Source organism: Drosophila navojoa, chromosome X, assembly GCF_054131105.1.
Source record: "Drosophila navojoa isolate 15081-1374.11 chromosome X, UAZ_NAV_1.0, whole genome shotgun sequence".
In the NCBI taxonomy this organism is placed as follows: domain Eukaryota; kingdom Metazoa; phylum Arthropoda; class Insecta; order Diptera; family Drosophilidae; genus Drosophila; species Drosophila navojoa.
Window position 1 is genome coordinate 26,388,192 of NC_142895.1, and position 22,600 is coordinate 26,410,791.

The window sequence follows — 22,600 nt, forward strand, 5'->3', positions numbered from 1 at the left end:
TATGAATCCCATATAAAATTATATGTCTAATGTGAAGAACTAAACTTGTTTTTTGTTTTGTTGGATACATTCTAAGATTATCTTTATTTTGTCGATCTATCCATCTATATATCGATCTATCATATATACTTGTCTATCTTGTCCATTATATTATCTTATCTTCTCTTACTACTATCGAAAATCAAAAATCAAACCGCAACTAGTTAAAGTCTTGCAATATATAGTTGATAGCGAGATCAGCTGATAATAGAACTGTCAAATTATATAATATTGGGTAGTCGAAAAAGTTGTTCGTATTTATAACATAATAGGTGCTTGAGCTAGCTAGAATTTTGGAATTAAATATTCTTTGACAGAGGTGAAGTGCTTATCAAATGTGTGATTTATGACCGAGACTGAGTACTGTTGCAGGGCGTGAGGAATGATAATATATTAAATAGAAAATATTATCAATTTTACTTTTATTATATATTATTATATATTATATATTATATATTATATATTATATATTATATATTATATATTATATATTATATATTATATATTATATATTATATATTATATATTATATATTCTATCCAAGTAAAAATCTGTGCACAACTAATTCAAAAAGACATTTCAGATAATTAAAAAAAAATAAATAAAACTCTTATACATTAACTAATATGTAAACTTTGCAAATTGATGTTGACATTATTTTTTAAGCACATGCATACATACATACATACATACATATATGCGTATACATGTATCTAAATTAAATTTATCTAAGTGCATTAAATTTTCGGATTCCAATCCAGCTTCTCCATTCCCCCTCTCTTCTATTCTTTTCATTATTATTATTTTTTTTTTTAATATTATTTTTGCATTTTTTATTGCCTGGCTTCATCGTGCTCGGGCTGCCTTTGGGGCTGCATATATTATGCAGCGCAGCGAGCAGCGCGATGGATGGAGGCGGGGCCCGAATGTCGGCCAAAGCTTGAGGCAGCATTATTAGCGGTTGCTTTTAATGTATAATATATATATACATACATATATATATATATATATATAAATGTATATGTATATATATACGACCATTCATTGACTTGACTTTGGCGCAATTAAACTTACACGAGTGTCGAGACATTTTAAATGCTTTCACTGCTAATTGCCCCTGCCAACTGACAACTGCAGCTGCGCCCCAGCACCCGCTCGCCTCTCGCCTCTCGCGGCGCAGCAGAGGTTCGTGCTTTACAGGTTAGCAACTGCTCCACTTAGTTTCTCCACCCCCCCTGCTCTGGCTCCCCTGCGTCACATTGTGCCATAAATTTGCAGCTTAACAAGCGCCGTTTTTCACTGCTTCCATCATAGCAGCCCTTCGCCCCCCACCTCGGCCAGTCTAGGCACATGCAACATCATTCCATTTGGCTGGGATATTTTAGGAATTGATTGACTGACAATTTCACAAGTGAGCGAAGCGCAAATGGAATCATTGTGGAATCCTCTCCTGGCTCAGCTCGAGCGCCTCTCGTGCGCCTTTGGCGGCTGCGGCTAAATGCATCCCGTTACATGCCTGTCCTTGTGGCAGGACGAGCACGAATCAAATATCTATTGATACATCTTTCGCTTCGGCAGCTACCACAAATGGTTAAAAATTTGAGCTTGACTTGGCCGAGCTCACATTTAATTGCCATGTGATTGTGTACATGTGTGTATGTGTGTGGGTGTGTGTGGGTGTGTGTGTGTGTGAATGAACATGGTCTGGCCAACCAAAGTCTCAATTATTTATCCAATTAGCTGCCATTCTAGTGCTAGTTGGTTATACAAGCTTCGACTGCAGTCGCAAGAAGTTCAACTCAATTCGAAATTCGAGCTCGAACTCGATTCGATTCATCCTCATTATGCTCGCTCGTGATGTGAGATGGGTATATGGAGATTGTGCAGTGCCTGACAGCTTGGCTCTCAATCTCAATCTACCCATTTGTGTCTATGAATGTAGAGCATTTCGCCCTAATTGAAGCTCATGGAGGACCTGGTGTGAGAGGAAAATATATACCAGATCTTTTAGCAATCGAGTTACTGACTCTGTAACATATGACTCATAGGAGAAGATCGACTTTTACAGACTCATAAATTCAAATTTATATACTCTTACCTAGCACAAACTATAATTTTTATTGACCAACTCTATAGATCGACTTTAATTAGTATATATATTAATGACCTCTATAAGCGTGGTGAATAGAAAAAGAACTATTCTTCTCTGCTTTAAAGTTACCCATTTAAATTGATATTTCATAGGGTGAAAAAAGACAGCCCATAAAAGTCTGAAATTTTCTGGTACTTTATGCATATCCAAATCATCTAATTTAAATATGAAACATTTGGGTTTTATGTTTAAAGTATTTACTTGACTCCATAAAACGTGTATTTCGTAGTCAATGTTATTATTTTATTTTTGTTACCTTAATTAATATTTATTAAAAGCCAATCTCTGTAACTATGCATAAATTAGTTAAATTATTATATAGAAAAATTATAACTTCACTCAATAATTCCAACCATCGACAATATTACTTAAAAAGCTTAAGAAACTAATTTTTTTCTAGTTTTTAAGATTATTTTATTTAGTAAATAATAAGAAAATCTTTTAAGATCAAATTAAAAAAAATCATTACCTATTATAGCTAATACTATGCCAAGTGAGGTAGAAAATTACATTAATTCTCAAACATCTTTTAGAAATTTTGACAATACAGTAGAATCCCGATAATTCGAAATGGGTAGAATTATTTGTTTTATCGCGATTTTCGATTAAGCGGGTTACATATGATCGAGACTCTGTAATACATATATCATAAAAAAGAACATCAATTGCATTCCAGTGCAGCATCAACTTGCAGTCGCTTTTTCAGTTATCCTCAGCAAGTTCATAGACATTATCACATTATCTTACAATAATATCTATGACAGCTGTATAAAATTCCCGTGAGTCTAGCTTAAGAACTGAATGACTAGTTATGATAAAGAAACTCCTCTATATTTCCTTCGATTTCCCTCCCGTTGACTTTATACAACTCGATGAAATGAAACATTTCCGTAGCATACTTTTTGGGGCTGGCTTAATGCGGCGTAAGGACTTCTTCATATTAAGCATGGGCCTTGGATGCTGAGTATTTGCTAAATGCCAGAAATTGACTTTGATAGCATTTGGCTAACCGCGGCAAACACTTTAACTGCATAACTGTAAATTGCGTTTAGCAAGTAAAATTGAAATTGAAATTGAAATTGAATTTGAAAATCGGTTACTAATGGACACTTCCGGGCCGCAGTCTAAAAATATGCATTTTAAGTGCACTTAAAATTACATTTTGAGTGGCGGCTATCATAAAAAGTATTGATTGAATGCAATCAAGCGATGGGGCAGCCGATGAAGCTGCGGTAAAACAAGCATTACGTAAATATATATGTATAAATAACTATACTATATGCATATATAATATATATGTGTGTACTTTGATGCATATTCATATGACAGCAAGTAGCTTGCAGGGAAAATAATTAATAGTGCGCCTAAGGTGGAGGCTAGTCCCGTTCATAGTGAGGCAAATCAGTTAAAGTTTTAATGTTTGATTCAATTGCTCGTTAGCCTTGGGGCTAAGCTGGGCAGCTCACCTTGGCCGCGCCAGACGACAGGTGCCTGACGTCAGAGCCGGCCAGCGAACTGTGCAACGCCTTGCCGGCTAACGGGAGCGCGGTTAATGTCAACAGCAACGAGTTGCATTTGAGCTTTGCATTGCAAATTCAATTTGAATTTGGCGCGCTTCAGCATCGCTGCCGGAGTGGCGCCATCTGTCGCTGGCGGCTGTGAGCTTGAGCATAGCTTTGGACTGGAAGCTGTGCACAGCTTCCGGCTTCCAATGAAAGCTTTTTGGCGCTTCACAAACGTTTCATGCCATTGCATACCGGCGACAGATGACGCTGCATAACAGACAAAAGCCAAGTAGAGAGAGAGAGAGAGAGAGAGAGTGAGGGAGACAGGGCGTGAGAGTGGGTGAGAGCGCAATAATAACAGAGATGCGACCGCTAAGGCATAAACAGCGAGCGAAAGCTAACGGTGGTCAAGCGAAACACTGGAATCGGCACACAGCACGTGCGAAGGCGTCGGCATCGGCGTCTGCGTCGGCATTGGCAACGCTCTCCCGACCCGAAAGTCAAAAGCTTTTTTCATTGAGAAAACGCAAAGGCCCCACACGGACGCTCGCTCGTCCTGCCGCGGCGACGAAGGCCAAAACTTGATAGCTTCGAATGGAAGGCTGCGCCAGCTGACAGCCGACAGGCGACAGGCAATACGGCTTACTTCCAGCGGCTCTGTTCGGCGATGCGGCGTCGGCTCAGCTGTGGTGCTGCTCTCCGCACAGTTGTTGTCGTGTGCAGCATCAACAACAGCAGCAGCAGCAGCAGCAGCAGCAGCAGCAGCAGCGGTGGAACGAATGGAACAAAGTGGAACGAGCGAAAGTAAAGCTCGGGCCCCGTGATGTTTAGTTGCGCGCCGCCAGCAGCCGACAGCAGATGCCGAGACGAGCAAGAGCAGCGAAACTCGAGAAACGGAAGACGCCAAGCGAGCAACGGGAAACGAGAAACAGTTGCCGAAACAGAAACCGAAACAGTAACCGAAACCGAGACCGAAACTGAAACTGAAACCGAAACCGAGACGCTGACGAGGACAAAGTGCGAGTCCGTCAAACGATAACTGTAAACCGCAAAAAGCAAACGAACAAGCGTAAGAAGCAGAAAAGGCACAAGCACAAGAAGAAGAACAGTAAGCAGCAGCAGCAGCAATAGCAGCAGCAGCAGCAGCAGAACAAAAAGTGCGTCGTGTTTCAGTTCCATTTCGTAACGGCTGCCATTTCGTTGCGCGCAAACAACAAAAAGAGCGAAAGCAAAGCAAACACAAAGCCGCGGGCAACAAAACCAGCAGCAGCAGCCACAAAAAGAAAATTCAAAAATATATTCGCAAAAAGAATTAATAGAAAAGTATTAGAATAGCTAAAAATCTAATTGATAGTAATAATAAAAATAAAATTATAATCGAAAATATATATATAAATATACAAATATCTGTATGCACACACAGCTCGCGTGTGTTTCGAAAGTGCAAAGGAATTTTCTAGTTTTTTTTTTTTATCATTTTTTTATTGCAAAATTAGTAAACTTGTTTTTTTGTCAGTGAAAATGAGTGCAAAGTGCAAATGCAAAAAAATTGTGTGAAATAAAAAAAGAAATAAATAAATAAAATATCAAGTGCAAAAGTAAACGAAATTCACCTTGACATAAACTGAATTTAAATATATAAATATATCACATATCTCTCTGTATATACATATACATCTAAATACTTGGTCAAAGTTGTTGTTGTTGTTGTGCGAATGCGTGTATGTATGAGCGTGCGTATGTGTGTGCGTGTGAATGAATTGTGGCATGCCAAACATTTCAATAATCAAAGCAAATCGAAAGCAAATGCAATTTATTTATAAACAACAATAGAGAACAAGTGGTTCGTTAAATGCAAAATGTTGTAGCACAGCATAAATATAACATATTGTTAGGCACACACACACACACACATATATATATATACATATATATAAATAAATATACATATATATACATATATAATGAGACTCAACCAATGGCCAAACAGCTGAGCCACAGGCAACACACACACACACACACACACACACACACACACACAGTGTTCCTCTGCCTTGGCCTCTGATGTTACAATTGTTGTTGTTGTTGTTTCTTCAAGCACACACACCTGCGCGACAACAACAACAACGACAACAACGACAGCGACAACAACAGCGCCAGCGGCGCCTTCATAAGCAACGGTTTTTTCGAGCATATCCTTCTTAAGGACGTTCCAAAGGCAATTTTCTGGCTGCAGCAGCCGCTATCTGTGTGTGTGTGTGTGTGTGTGCCACACTCTCTGCTTGCCTGTGTGCTCAATCCCACACACAATCTACCTCTCTCCCTATCTCTCACTCTCACTCATGCTCCCTCTCTCTTTCTCGCTCTCGCTCTCTCCCACTCGCCCATAACGAGACGAAAATGAATTGCTAGAAAAAAAAAATAGGCGAAAAAGAAAGAAGCAGCAGAAGAAAATAAGAAAAGGAAACCCCAAAAATGTTGTGAAAATCGCTGAAATCGAAAACCGCTTAAAAGAGCGCGCGTCAATCTAATAATTGGAAATCTGATTAAAATCAAATGACAGGACTCAAGGATAAGCGTGCCGCAGCGCAAAAGCTTTCAATAGATAAACTTTTACACTGTGCTCCATTTGTATGAATCTGTTTATCTTGATTGGATGGCCAGCGCTACAGTGCATACTCGCTGGAATGGAAATCCATTTCACTAAATGCGGAGTTTTCTCAAGCTCCCTCCCAGTTCATAAACTCTCCATTATTTCCAATTAGTGAATTTTGTCATATTCCTCCACTACATTAGTCAACCTTGACTCTAGGAGCAGCCAATACGAAAGGCTGTTACCAATTTATAGCCTCTGCTTTCTTGTCAACATGCGTTAGTCTTAGTGGATATCCACTGTACTTGTGTGTTTCGCTTGGGCGAATGGATTTAAAATTTGTGTTGATTTTTGTGTAGGATTTTCTCAGATTTGTATAGAACAAGTCCGAAATAGCCAGAAAAGACAAAGAAGCAAAAGCGCTGAATGGAATGAGAGTGTGCGAGAGACAGAGAGAGAGAGAGAGAGAGAGAGAGAGAGAGAGAGAGAGAGAGGGGGGGACATTTCAAGTATGATTTCTAAATTGATGTCGCCTTATCCTCATTGTGATTCCGTTTCTTATTTATGCTGCCTTTTTAGCTGATTTCAAGAAGTGCGACCGACTCTACGACTATCTTAATTCATTCTTAAGCCCTAAAAGCCCTAGCAACCTATAAATGAAGCTCTTAAAGTGTTCTAGTTTATTGTCATAAAGTTGAGCGTAATTGGAATAAATGCTGAATTCTATGTGATATTATCTCAAGATATACTTGTATATGTACTATAGATACGATTGCATATGTATTATATTATACTTTGCATATATGTATCTACCGGCTCATTCGTGGATATTTGAATAGAAATAGTGTGCAGTAGAAGCTTTTCTCAGTTTGGACTAGCTATATTTCTCAATTTCGTTTAGAAAATACCTGCCGAAACGCAACAGAGCCCAATTTGGTTTTATATTAAGAATAATAATGCTGAGTCTAGGAAAATAAAATGGTTGGACTGTAGTTGAATGCTAAAGCAAATGTTCAGCATGAGTAGATAACCTAAATGGTGCGCTCGTCGTTGATCCTTCGTAAGAATTATACTTGACCTCTATAATTATTCCACTGCAGAAATGATGACCTGCATTACTAAAAGTTTAGTTTTTCTGTTTTTTCTATAAAATTATACAAATTTGCTTTTAATATAATTAATCATTTAAAAAATATAAAGAAACAAAAAATCATTATTTATTATTGGCAATTGTTATAGACAATCTGAGGCATATATTATGGAATATCTAGCATGTCAATTCATATATTATATCTACATATCTACATTATATCTATTATATCTATAGCACATATGAATGCAACTAGCCAGGGCTTCTAACTCTCCAGTTCACTTGTCTAAGATCACTTAAATATCTAACCTATAAATGTGATTCTACAATTGCAATTATGTTTTCTTTTCTAACAATATTCTCTGTTCATTTGTTGGAACTACAAAATCTGTAGTTTAAAACATATTACAATATGTATAGTATAGTATAGTAAATATGTATTCCGTTGTAGCATTCTATATTGACGTTAAAGTCTACATTACCCGTCTTACTTTTATCTCATATATTTAAAATATTTTTCTAAATTACTTAAATGATCATATATCATGCTCTTCCTGCTCTCGCTTTCATTGTGCTTTTGACGTTCTTCGACTTTTCCTTTTCGTGCAGAAGAGTTTTACTTTGATTGAACGATTTAATTTCATCGAGTCGATAGGGTGATTCTTTTTTTTTTTTTTTCTAGTTTAACATTTCATTTTCCATTCGATTTGCTGTTGCTGCTCTTCTTCTTCATCTTCTTCTTCTTCTTGTCGTTGTTGTTGCACACACACACACAACAACAACAAAAACTCGCTGTTGTTGACTATTGATTTGCTTCGACATTTAGCGAGCATTCAATTAAATAACATACTGACAGCTGCGCTCACAGACTCCCATGCACAGCAGCTGACCTTTGAACAATGCCACACACACACACACACATACACACATGTACGCATCTATATAGATATAGACACACTCAGGTGCATATTGAAGGATGACCTTATGCGTTAGTTCCAGCACTCACTCACTTCTTGCCACATTCATGAGTAAAGTTTCAGCTGTTGCGCTGCACACTCACACACACACACATCTACACACCTACTCAAACACACACACACATAGTCACTAATCGAAATTGATTAGCAGCTACGAAATGCAGTTAGTCAATCAATCCATCTGCGGCAACAATTGACAGCCTCAGCCAACTGGCAGCACTCGATTGCTGGCCAGCCGACAGCAGCCGAGTTTATAGGGGAATAATAGGGCAGGACTCTCTAATAACGTTAAGTAATTGAGCAGGAAACGATGGCAGCGGCAATGGCAACAGCAACATCTCTAGACGATTTGTATGTATTTTTAATTTGTTTTCAATTTGAGTTTATTGTTTGTTTTTCTTGAGTTTTCTATTGATTTTTATTGCGAGAAAAATTGAAACGGAATTCAGCTACAATTTTTAGTTTATGATTTTATAATTTTAAGTTTATTTCAATTAATTTTAATTTTCTGTTTCGATTTCAGTTTCTCACTCTAAAACATTTTATTGGAAAAAGTCTTGAAAGTCTCTTAAAAGAAATGCATGTGCCTTTGATTGTTTGACTTCGTACAGCACTTTTTTTGAAAGGGTCTTGGGGAAAGTAAGAAACATTGATTCGATAAATTGTTATCGATAATTGACTCTCTTAAAGTTTATCGTGACTTCAGAAGAATCTGGGTAAAACAGAAATTTCGTTTTACTTCTAGTCTCTATAGAGTTAGCATCGCATCTAAATATCGATACTTATATACTCATACTTCTTCTTATTAGACTTATTAGACTATCCCGAAATGGATGATTTATATTTCCATTCGTATCTGAATTTATATACAGTTAAGTCTCGTGATCGAAAATCACAATAAGTCGAACAAAATTCTATCCCCTTGAACGAAATTCGTTCTCGATAATTCTCGATGATTTGAATTTGAATTGCCATTTAGAATTATCAGGAATCGACTGTATTTTTTTTATATGTATATTTGACCCAATTTCATTGATTTTTATCTCCTCATCCCCTCTTAAATGTCCAACAACACTCGATAAAATGTATATTCTTTTTGATTCACCTTATGTATATCAGCAGATCGGAGAAATTCTTCAACTTAAAGTTTCTCTTGGTAGTTCTAAAGCTTTATCTCCGCATAAGATTTACCATAAATAGAAACATAAGCTTTAAGTCTTTATAGACTAGCTATTTTGTTGCATTTTCGTTTTGTATTTGGAACTTTCTGCATATCACGTATGGCTCCAATTAAGTCTTCATGGAAGTTATCATTGACTAAAATCTCATATAACACATATCGGTGCATCAACTAAACCTCAAATTTGAAGTACTTTAACTTTAAGTTCTTTGAATTGTATTGAATTCTTCAAGTAGTATCTAAATCTCTATATAGATATACATATATATATGACCTTTTACTTTCTCTGCTCACCTCTCCTCTTTTGAGCATCACTCATAGCTCAATTGGCTATTCAGTAAAAGTTACAATCTTTGTCGATTTCGCTTGCAATGTAAATTTCGATGCGAGAAACTGTTTTCATGAATGAGAATGACGCCGGAATATTTGAATAATTTGACTTGACTTGATGGAAATTGTAAACTAAAACTTGATTTCATATGCTGTCTAAATTGCTGCAAACCCGATTTAGCAGGAAAAGTTTGTTGTTGTTGCTGCTGTTTTATTTTTTTGTCGTTTGATTGAGGGAAGTGCCATAGGTTTCTGTTTTTTTCTAATGCTATTTTCTATTTAAATATGCAAATTTCTGTTTAGTTGCTGTGCGAATGGAAAATTCCATTATAGATGACAGTTGCTCGGATCTCGGTGTATCTATGTATGCGCGAATATACGCATATATATTTAAATATATATATGTATATGTGTGTGTGTGTATATTTAGATATATGTAGGTATGAACAATCTGACACTGTGCTAAAGGACGGAACGACCGAACGCCAACCGAACTCTGTGGCATAGGCCATAAAAACGCGTGACAGGACAAAAAGCAAGCAAGAGGCGTTAGACTGTGTGTGAGTGTGTGTGTGCGGCCGCTAGGGAGTTCACTTCTCTCTCCTTGCTACCTCCCTCTTCCCTACCCCCCCCCCCCCCACCTCACCTTCATTTTCTCCTCCTCTCTTCATCTTCTTTTTGTTTCGGGCGCTTCTTTCAAGCGACAGCGCCGCGGCAAGGTGAAGTAGATGAAGTGAATGCTGCTCAACAAAAAGAAAAGAAAAAAAGAAGAAGAGGAGAAGAAGAAGAAGACGGAGAGGGAAACGAAATTCCAAATGCAGAAATGGAGACAAAGTGTAGAATGGACATCCGTTCCCCATGGGCGCAGACAGTGGCAGAGCGAGATGGGACGAGCAAGAACGCGAAGTGAGGGAGAGCTAGAGAGTGTGAGAGAGCGAGCGAGATGGAGAGGGCAAAGCTGCTGGTTGCAAAGGGATACAGTTGCAGGCAGCTAGAAATGCCGAAAGAAATAGCTGAGCAAAGAGTAAATGGAAACAAGGCAGCTGCTAAGCACTTCAAGCTTAAAAAATACCGTTAACAACAAGAATAACAACGCAGCAACGAGCGATTGTTTTGCTGCTGCTTAAAGATGCCACACTCACACACACACATATACACACGCACACGCGAACGTTTTTAGCTGCTTTTGGCTTGTGTGTATGTACAGACAGCAGCGAAGCAGCGTGCGAACAGCAATAGACGCCAATAAACGACGCTGCAAAAGCCAACGGCAGTGTGAAACGGTAAACGCGCACGCACACGCATGAACACACGCACACACATCCACACACAGGCCATGTGCGTTTGTCGTGTCCTTTCGCAGCGGTCGCTTGCGGTTGTATGCGTATATGCGTGTGCTGCATAAATCCGCCAACAAGTTTCCCATTGTGCATGGCCAGCCGCCACCTGGCCTGCCACTCCCACAACGGCCGCCCGTCGCCCACTCAGCAGCCATTTTGCCGTCGCTTTGTTGTGGCTGCTGTTCTAGCCTTACGCTCTCACGCGCGCGCTCTCTCTCTCTCTCACTCTCTCGCTCTCTCTCTCCTTCCGACTCCCACTCTCAGTCTCACTCTCCCAAAGCGCGCTTTGCAGCGTCGCGTGCACGAGAGCGAGAGCGAGGCAGAGCGAGAGTCAGCGTGAGAGTGAGCGTGCGAGCGAGCGAGCGAGCGAGAGCCTGCTTGTGCTTAGTTCGTTTCGTGAACGCCAGCAGCGCTGCTGGCACTGGCGCAGGCATGCATAGGCCTCTCTACTTGTATAATTGTGTGTGTGCTCATATACACATATAGCTGTGTATGTCTATGCGTGTGTGTGTCTGTGGGCCTTTTACAACGACTGTTAAGCGCTTACACGCTTCAATTTCTCGCACACATTTTCGCTGTATGCTTTGCGCTACACGTTTGTTGTCCCTTGTTGCCATTGCCTGCGTTTTCGCTACAGCGTTTTACCGTTTGCTGCTGCGACGCGGTGCTTCTTCTTTTCGCTGCCGCCGCCACCGCCGCCGCTGCTGCTCGTGCCACGCTTTGTCGTCGTGCGTCCTCGTCGTTTTGTTTGCTGTCGGTTTTTTCTTTCTTTTGCTTTTGCTTTTGTATTGCTGTGTTGTTTTCATTTTTTTTTTTCTTTCTTTGCTTTTTGTTGTTCACTAGGGGAAAAGAAGAAACGCGTTGGTGCCTCGGCCGTTCCTGCTGCTGCTTCCTCTTCTACTTCTGTTTTTCGCTGTGGTCCGCTTTGGGCATTTTTTTTTTCTTTATTACTGCTGCTACTGCTGTCGTTGTTGTTGCTGTTGTTGCTGCTGTTGTCGTCCTTTGCTGTTTGTTGTACGGTGCGTATGTTTCAATTCCATTTTGTTGCGTTTGCGTTCAGCGCACGTTTCAGTCGCAGTTGTCAGCGTTTATTGTATTTGTTTCATTTTTCTCTTTTTGTTGGTATTTCTTCTACATAATTTGATTGAATTGCTGTTGTTATACCTAGCAGCAGGAGAAGGTGTGTGCGTGCGTGTGAGTCTCTCTGTGTGTGTGTGTGCGTGTGAGTGTGCAATTTCAGTCAAATTATGGGACACATTTAACGTTGGTCAAACTGTAAGCCCAAGTGAACTAAAAATATAACAAATCTTAGCTCCTGAAAGCTACCAAAGCGCGGGAATATGAACAATAAATGATTAATAATCATTCCTGATTTATTATTATATAAATAGCCGTAGGAAAAGGAAACTTCCAATTAAAAATAAACTGGCAAAACCTATATGAAAATAGCATGCTTTTGCGGATATTTATAGCTGTCAGTGTGTGTGAGTGTGAGTGCGTGTGTGGTAGTGCTTGTGTTCTTGTTTCTGTGTGTCGTACCTGTGCGACAGTTATCTCCCTCTCTTACTGTGGCATTCCTTGCGCTGTGCTGTGGCCCCAAAAGGTTCAAGGTTGTCCAGTTCAGTGCATGAAATGGAGCAAACAGTCGCAACGACAGCAGCAACAACAACAACAACAACAACAGCAACATGAGCAAAGCGCGCCAAAAAGAACACCCCGAGCACGCCTACAAATTCAACCACTCAGAGGGCAGCCCCCTCCTCAGCCCCTTCCTGCCCCTCTGGTCAACTAGTAGCAAAGCAACTTCCAAATCAATTGCAATAATTAAACGGCAAATGAGAAAAAAACACGATAAAACCTAGAGAAAGAGAGAATAGGTGTGCAAGTGTGTGTGTGTGTGTGTGTGTGTGTGTGTGTTTGTGTTTGTGTTTGTGTTTGTATTTGTGTTTGTATTTGTGTTTGTGTGTGGCAAAGGGACAAGCACACGGAGTCGCTGCTGAAAATCAATAGGCAAAGGACATATGTATGTGTGCTGGCCCTCTCGCTCGCACCCACGCCAAGCGTCCCGCTCGAATTCGCACAGCAAACAACAACAACAACGTCAGAAAACAACAACAGCAACATCGTTGCGCCTATTTTTATAAAAAATGAAATAACTTCAAAACAACATATCTATATATATACATACATTTCTGTACATGTGTTTGTGTGTGTGTGAGAGTGAGTGTGTATGGAAGTGTGAGCTACGCCTAAAAGCGGAAATTAACATTTTCACTTGCTGTTTCCGGTTGCCACGACACGAAGCGACAGCACGACAGGACACGACCCAGCCTAGTTGTTGCCATATGTGTTTCAGTTCGCGCGCGCGCGAATATATATATATATATATATATATATGTATATACATAGATATATGTATATATATGTGATTTATTTACAATAGTCCAAAATCGACTAATTACAAAATCAATTTAAGCAGCTTTGGCCCAAAAACTGTAAATTATGATATAAAATGCAGCGAGCTGTAAGCTGATAGCAGCAGCAGCAACAGTAACAACAATTGGCTTGCTGCGCCAACAACAACATGTGACAAAAGTGCAGCAACAACAACAACAACAACAACTATAGCTATGCGTCTGCCCCACAAAGTGTGTTGCAATCAAAAACAGCTCTAACAGCAGCAACAACAACAAATCAAACAAGTCTTCTACATCAACAACAACAGCAACAACAAACAGCTTTAAAAAGAAAAACAAAGTAAATTTAGTAAAATAAAGATATATGTATGTAAATAAATAAATGTTAAAGCGCCTTGCTTGCAATCATGCAACAAATATCAACTAAATGTTAACAACAATAACAACACGAATAAGAACAACAGTAGCAGCAACAACAACAACAGCAACAACAACGACGCTGACGAGGAGGACAGCTAGAACAAATGCGAGCGCTTCAATGGCAACGCCCAAAAGTATGCAACGCTTTGTTGGCCAGCCGCAACTGAGACGCAGCCACAAACAGCAGCAAAGTGTGTATGCCACACGGTGTGGCAGGCACTAGCAGGAGCCGGAGTAGGAGCCGGAGTAGGAGCCGGAGCAGGAGCCGGAGCCGGAGCAGGAGCAGAAGCTGGAGCAGAAGCCGGAGGCGGAGCCATTCGGAGCGCAGAAAACTGGCAGCCAGCTGAACTAGTTGGACGATAAGCAGCAGCAGCCAGCGCTTAGTGAACGTTGGCGCACTTACAAATTCAACCAACTTGCTCGTCCTCAACCATTTCCCGCATCGATTTCATCGAGAGATGGGGCCTAACGCCGGTTTTGCGACCGCGCCAGGAGCAACCCTTGAGCGGTGAAAATCTATCCAACGCCTCGCCCCCTCTTCTGCGTGATAGGTAACGTTCTCTCTCTTCTCTAACTCGATTAATAAAAGCACTTTCAACATTTCGGGAATCCATAGCTGAATACAAGCATAACAGAAATATGGGAAAACCCGAAATAACAGCTATGATAAAATATTTCCAAGCATGAACTACGCAAGAAGTTAATTGAATTCCATTTCGTTTCATTCAAAAGTTTGATGTGAAACGAAATGAGTTGGAACAAGGGAAATGTAGTGACATGAAGTAGAACAATTATATTTAATAGCGCTAGGTATTGTTTCGGTTTGTAGGGAACGATGGGAAATAGCGAAACACAATTAGAAATGAACAGAGACTTACTTCATGCCACGCGAATTCCAATATCGACGAACACGGATTTAGAAAGTAAATGAACTGGAATGGGTGAAATAGAGTGAAACGAAATGGCATGCAAAGCAATGAAATTAAATGCTCGCAATTAAATTCAATAAAAGCGCATGCATGGGATGAAATGAAATGGAATGAGTTAATGAACTCTATGTAAAAGTCTGTTAAGGTTGACCCTACATTGCGGCACCATGTTAACAGAATGTTAATTGATAAGCAAATCTCTTAAATCTAGAGATCCAAAAGTCTTTGGGGGTTTCAATTCAGGCCAAATGAATTTAAATGAGCAGCCAGCACTTGACATAGCAAATTCTGGAACATTTCTGTATGTCCATTGCAAGTATATGGAGCATATGTATGTATATACTCGTACATATAGGGCTCTTTTCTCCCTGCTTTGAGCGTGGCCTTTGCCTGCGCGCGGGCCGAGCTGTGTGCACAAAATTGCATTGCATAGCGACAGGCGCTGGCGCTGGCATTTTGTGCCTTGTGCAATTTATATTTAAACACGTAAGAGGGTAAGTAGTCGAGCATGGTCAACTAGAGAATACCCTGTGCCAGACTTCTCAGTAAGACTTTGCGTGCCAGCGAACTGGAGGGAGATACCCCAAATAAATTTGATGAGATTTATGGCTATGACATATCGATTTTTACCCATGAAAATAGAATTATTTGAATATACCATATCATATTGGGATAATATTTATATCGAATTTGAATGCTGTAGTCATACATCAGTTTCGATATGGACTCACTGGCAGATGGGCAGCCTGACAGATGCATATTGATGGACATGCGACTCAGCTATTGTACATACACATGCACTCCATGGACTCACCAGCTGCTACATACATTCGTACACAGCCAATATGCACTCTATTGACATTTGCAATGGGTGTTCAGCGTATAAAAAGGGCACCAATGGCTAGTTGTCCATGCCAAGTAGTCTGCACAATGGCATGTATGCGGCAATACGCATACACACACACACGCACACACATGCACATACACAATGAGACGCACACATACGCAGTACATCTGTAAGCTGTGTGTTTATATACGGCCAATTTGATGATGGCCCATGCGGCGTATGCGCAATGTGGCATCAACGTGACATTGGCAGCATCAACAGCCAACGCAGCAGCAGCAGCGGCAGCAGCAGCAGCAGTAGCTGTTAACAGCCAACAGCAACAACAATGCTCATCATCGGCGTCGTTTGGGGCTGTGGGGACTGCTGGTTGGGCCGCTCATTGAGACATAACAATATCCTTTGATAATATGCCCCATAATCAAGTCAATGAGTATTGACATCCGTTTGACATTGATAATGAGATGTGTGCCTCGCTCCCTCGCCCGCTCTCGTGCCTTTCTTGTGTGGCACTTGGCTTGGAGTGCAAATAAACTATTGAGAGCACGAGAGGCTCGCAGCAAAGCCGATTGGGGCCAAACAGCTAAAATGCTTAGACTTTCACTTAATCCCATTCCCATTCCCATTCTCATTCCCATTTCCAATCCCGTGCCGGCTTGCCTAGCTCTCCCGCTCTCACACACACACACACATGCTCCATGTCTGTCTCTCTTTCTAGCGCCTGTTGTGGCAGCCAAGTCGAACAATTGCCGCATATTTCAACTTGCAACTTGACTTTTCAACCTTTTGTTGCTGTTGCTGTTGCTGTTGCTGTTGTTGCTTTGTTTTGTTTCGCAGCTGCTGTCATTGTTCTTGACTTTTGATCCTTGCTGGCAGCGACAGGCGACAGGCGACAAGCGACAAGCGACGTCAACGTCAGCAACATGAGCAACAAAGGCCATAACAATGCCACACGATACACACACACACACACTCACACACACACAGATAGATGTATGGCTCGCTTTTGGGTCCGTCTGGTCTGTTGTGCTTTGTGTGTTTCGCTTTCACTCGCTTAACTTTGTCGTCTTTTGTTGTTTACATTCTGCTTGTTACTTTTATTACGGCCACGTCTTTATCAAGCGTTTATCTATATCAACTGCTGCTCATCATCTCCCTGCTCGCTCTCCTCTGCCCCTTCGTGTTCGTGTTCGTTTTCGTTTTCGCTTGGGCATAAAAATTAACACCGCATGTCAAAGACATAATGAAAACTTGGCACTTGGCCGCGCATTCAGCTAGTTCGCCGATGGCCAAGCGGAACAATTGGCATTGCTTAGAATGTTCGGAAAGTTCAGCAAGCCAGAAAGCCAGAAAGATATAAAGCCAATTCTGTTCATTGTGTTTATCAAGTCTATTAACTAGCTTCATGCCACACGCCACCGGCCGCATGCCACATGCCACATGCCACATGCGGCATGCCACAATGTTGCCATTAGCTGACACTGCAAATCAGCCTGATTAATGCTGTCGACAATCGCACAATAAACTGCCGCCAGTGTTGGATAATATTTGAAAATGCTCTTCACTCCCCTCCCCTCTCTCATTTCGTTGCTAACTGCACTGAATTCAAGTCGAGCTGTCGAGCTTTCAACTATTCTTACACTAATTTGAAAAGCAATCAGAGCGAATGAAGCTTACCAATCTCATTTCATTAGAGTCGCTGGCAAAATGATTAGATAACAAAACGTAATTATAAACAGTTATAATTGCAATTGACATATTGAAGCATATATACCTGTCGATACTATCTATATTTATTGAACTTGATTAAACGTATTTCAAAAGTAATTGCAGTACTTATCTACTGACTATGCTTAGCTAGACATATCAAATGTTATTTGAAAGTTATGGAAATCTGTTCCAAAACTATTTGATTCATATTATTTTACTTCGTGGAGTATAGCAAAAGATGGGGAATATATAAATGTTGCGCTTCATTTTCGCATTTATAGGCGGAACCAATCGATAAGTGAAATTATCGATAAGTCAAAATATATGTCCAAAAAGTCAGTTGATATTTTAGTAATAATATACATATTTATAAAACTTAGCCATTTGACTCATGGATTAACTGAGCCATAACAATTAAATTTGATTTGAAGAGTCTATCGATATGTCGTCCATTTTACGCCTTAAGGAAAACATTGAATAAAAGACGTTAGATATGTTATACCTTGTATTAAACACGAATGACTGATATGTATATAAATATATAAATACACATACCAACCACTGTTAGCTACATTAAAGCGACTGAAAATGTATCGATTGGAATTTTAGTTTGATTTATAGACAAACATTTATCAGATTATTCAACTATCGATCGATTTTTATTGATATCCATACATATGTAGCAATACTTCTATCTATAATTATCGATATGTATAAATACCTATAATTTATCGATAATAGTGAATAACAATATATATAGCAATATATGAATACATAATCAAGTTCAGATGTATAGCATTAATAATCGATGTTCGTATCGATAACGATAGCCAGCATTAATTAGGCTCGCTTTAAACGGAATTGCTGTCGGCAAGCCGTATTGAAGCAATCCAATTAGAGCTTTCAATGCTGACATCGCCACTTCGCTCGAGCGACTGCCAGCAGTTACATCACTTGAGTGGGTCCGCCTGAAGTTGACCAGAAGCGAAAGAAAATCTATAAGAACAGTGCATGGCAGGGAAAAAAGCGCTACGTGTCTGGGGAAAAGGACAACTGCTGCATGTAGTTGTGGCACACTTGGACACGCTCCGCTTCGAAGATATTTGGCCAAGTTGTTGGCTCTGCGCAGCTCCGTTAACTGTCCACATACCCTCTAGCCAGTTGAGAGCTGAGGCTGGCTTGCTGGCGCCTGCAAGTAACTGGAAACAGTGCGGGCTTAGTATCGATTGCCGGATTACAGGGTATTCCGGGCTGCACTCACTCGCCTCTGCTTAGTTGCTTCATCAGCTCTGCTGTTTGGATAATAAACGAGCTGAGCTAAAGTTTCAACAAGGCGGCACAGCGGAACACATTTAAAATGCCAGCCACCCACACATGCTCCGCTGCCCACGGTTTGCACAAGCTGCACCGCCTGCACCACCTGCACCACCTGCACCACCTGCACCACCATGGCACAATAGCAACAAGCGTCGCTTGCATGTTTTCCACCGCACAATTTGAGAACTGCTGCCAAAAATAACAGCAACACAAATTGCGCACGCAAAGTTGCGCTAGCCAAGGTCAGCCAACGGCAACAACAACAACAAGCTGTGAGCAGGTTGCCCCATGTGGCAGACACGTTTCAAGCTTTAACTTGGATTTGCATAATTCGCCGCCTTCTTTGGCCGTGATTTTGCCTGGCTTTGGCGATTGATTGCAGCGCTGTCTTCAGCACTTGCCACGCGACGCCAGTGTCTGCTCCTATCTCTGCCACTATCTCCCTCTCCCACTCTCTCCCACTCTCTCTCTCTCTCTCCCTCTTAGTGTCTATCTTTGTATCTGGCTGCCACAGCAAATGCCACGAGCTCAAATGCAAACTCAAACGAAAACCCATTTCAAGCAACGTCCACACACAAATACAAATACATCCATATATACATATATACTTGTATATACTTATACCTATAAAGAGAGAGAGATAGAGAGAAAAAAGTGATTTTTCATTTTGTTGAAACAGAAAAATATAGCACAGTGCATATACATACATACATATATATACATATATAGTATATCTGGCGATAAAGTTGATTACTTTAAGTTAAAGTGCAATTTGTGCACTTAAGAGTTCTGAAATTGGCAATATTTTGTATTGAGTTTTACTACTCATTTCAAGAGTTATCAAGAAGATACTCGTCATATCATGAAGTAAATTCACAGTTAAATCTTAAATTTTAATGGACTGCTACCTCTTGGCAACTCCATCTGAGTAGACATTGATTAAATTCGTTTTTCAAAGATTTCATATATAGGTAAAGGCAACCATGATTTCAAAGGATATATAGATTGACAGACTTTAAGTATAGACCCGATTCAGTAGGTCTAGAATACGATGCCATATGAGTTTGCTCTCAAATGCGGGTGCTAGGATATCTTTTAGCTGCAGTACTTAGCCATACTGTCTGACTTTTTACCTAGTTACTCGAGAATTATTAACGAATAGTCCCCCATCATATTGATAAATGCATATATATGCATATAGATATACATATATGTACATCTTTTTATTGTTAAATTTTTTTTTTATGTTCATTTAAGCATATTGAGATATATAATTTATATGATATATATGATGTTAATGTTTTCTTACCTTCATATTTGTACTCTTCTCCATAATTAAAAATTTTAATAAAAATCGACTATTTCAATTGTTCATCGAGAGATTTCATATTAAATTTGAGGCATTGCTTAAATTGTGTTTCACTTATTTACAAGATTTTGCTGTTGCCGTCTTCGCTTTTTCTCTCAAATTGAATTGTCATGACTTTCTGTCTTCGTCTCAATGAAACTTTAATATCGATAATTTCGTAGTTAAATATCGATAGATAACTATCGTCCCATCTCCTCTAAGTCCATCAAATGTGAATTTATTTTCTATGCCAAATAAAATTATTCAAAAGCAACTTACGTGAAATAAAAATGTTTAGATGTAAGACGCATTCTTATGTAATTTTATTCATATGTGGCAAAAAAACTTTCCAATCTTGCAGTTTAAATCACAGTCTCTCTAGAGAACTTTGTGCTTTTATGCAAACTCAAAGAACCTAGCGATAGAGCTACAACTACATTGGACATTCCTTGCTCTTAAGGACGACGATTTTACTCAAACTTTACATCATTTTCTTTTGCCATGGTCTGCCACAGCGTGTCATTGGGGCTGGGAGCAGCACAAGTGGTTTTTCTCATGTCCCAGCACTCGACTCTTTTGTATGCTGGGGACAGTCGTAAATTGCTCCATGCTCTTCCGAAATGCACTTGCAGAAAAGGCATCAGCAGAATGGCTGAAGCGACCCGAATAAAGTGCTGGTCTATACTCAAACATTTAAATATATGTATATGAGAGCATAAGTACATTTATGTAAATATCATATAAGATTGACGAACCAAAGTCTTGAAGCTTAATAATAAGTTATCTGTTTCAAAGAGTTCCTTCATGCTAAAATTATGGCAACCCAGCTAATAACTGTAAACAAGTTTTCAAACTTTTGGGATTATTTTCGCTTATATAAATAGTAAAAACCTCTTAGCTTAGGTATGCATAAGAGGTTTTGCATAAAACCTTTCATAGTCGAATGGTTAAATTTCTCCTATTACAGACACACAAAAATTAATTCTCTGACAGTTGCCTATAAATGTTAAGACAGATGGGATTTCAGTAACAGAGAGTCGTGAGAGGCTTTCAATGAAAAATTATGTTTATGTACAGATTGATATGTATATAGTGCTATATACTTGGTATTCAATCAAATAAGTTTTATTACATGCCCAAAACCGATTCGGGCTTACGGCTGTTTTTTTGCCCAATGATGGATCGATTTTCCATATTTTTCGCTTTGTATATGCATATGCGAAATTACTCTTGATCAATGCTCTCAGATTAAATAAATGCATATGTCAAGTTGTCGCATCTGTAACAAAAGATTTATATCTGCATACAATGTATTAAATGGCTGCGCCTTGGGGTATGCAATAGATTTTGTTTTCTAAAAAGTTGCTGCTTCAGCTAGTTTTTCTACTTCATCTTCCTCTTCATCTTCTTCTTCTTCTTCTTCATTGATTGCCATTTGCAGCAGTTTTTATTGTCAGCAATTTTGATTAACTGCACTCGCACAAAGCCACACACACAAACACACACACACACACACTGATACACTCGCAGTTGATTAAGTAGATGCGCCAGTTCAAGGCTCTTGGGGACAAGTTGGCCAAATTGATGTCACGTATTTGGTCCGCGAGTGTCGCAGCATTTGCTGCTGCTGCCGTTGCAGCATTTGCATTTAATTTTTCGCCATTAATTGGCCCCACAGCAGCAGAAGCAGAATATATACATATACATATATATGTATGTAAATATGTATATGTATTTATGTGGCAAAACGTGCCGCAGCATGAGAAATGTGCAGAGCATGCACATTGCATATACCCTATACGAAGACATGGACTAAAAATAGAGTCTACTGCAATATATAAACGTGTCGAACAAGCAGGCGCGAGGCTTAGCGAGAGAGGGCGGCGGGAGGGTGGGAGCTTGGACAGACAGTGCCAGTGCGAGAGCAGATTACTCGTGTTGCCTTGACCGGCATGCATTCAGACAAGAGCACACACACACACACACACACACACACACACACACTCGCACGCACACAGAGGCAGACAGGCAAAGTGAGAGGCTTAGCAAGGCGTGGAAAGGGGTCGTCGGGTGCTGCGAGCGGGTCGACTAGGGGGGTTGGGGGTAGGGCCTACCAAGATGATGCTGTCCATAAGATTTATGAGCTGTGATTTTGCACTAGAGTCGACCTGCTTTCGACTTGGCACTGCTATCGCATTGAACTTCAGCTGCATGCAGAAGCCGTAGCTGCTTATGCAACGCCTGCTACACAACCGGAAGTGCAGCAACAAAATCCGAATTCGAATGCGAATACGACTGCGAATGCGAATGCGAATGCGATTGCGAATACGACTGCGAATGCGAAGCAGCGTGTAAAAGCAAATGAAAATGTTAGCCCGGCTTCAAAAAATAGGTCGAGACACGGCGTGG

The 22,600-nt window shown here is 40.1% G+C and overlaps 1 protein-coding gene and 1 long non-coding RNA gene across 14 annotated transcripts in view; both read left to right on the top strand.

Moving 5' to 3' along the window:
* Window positions 1–22,600, top strand: part of Sh (Potassium voltage-gated channel protein Shaker) — a 165,296-nt gene that overhangs the window by 112,278 nt on the left and 30,418 nt on the right. The window lies entirely within an intron of this gene.
* LOC149090754 (uncharacterized) lies at window positions 3,822–13,908 on the top strand. 4 transcript variants are annotated; one of them, XR_016197577.1, is made up of 2 exons: window positions 3,822–5,049; window positions 13,683–13,908. It is a non-coding gene; the product is annotated as an uncharacterized LOC149090754 (long non-coding RNA). The 4 variants fall into 4 exon arrangements; XR_016197576.1 differs by having other exon boundaries at window positions 13,686–13,908; XR_016197579.1 differs by having other exon boundaries at window positions 3,822–5,019.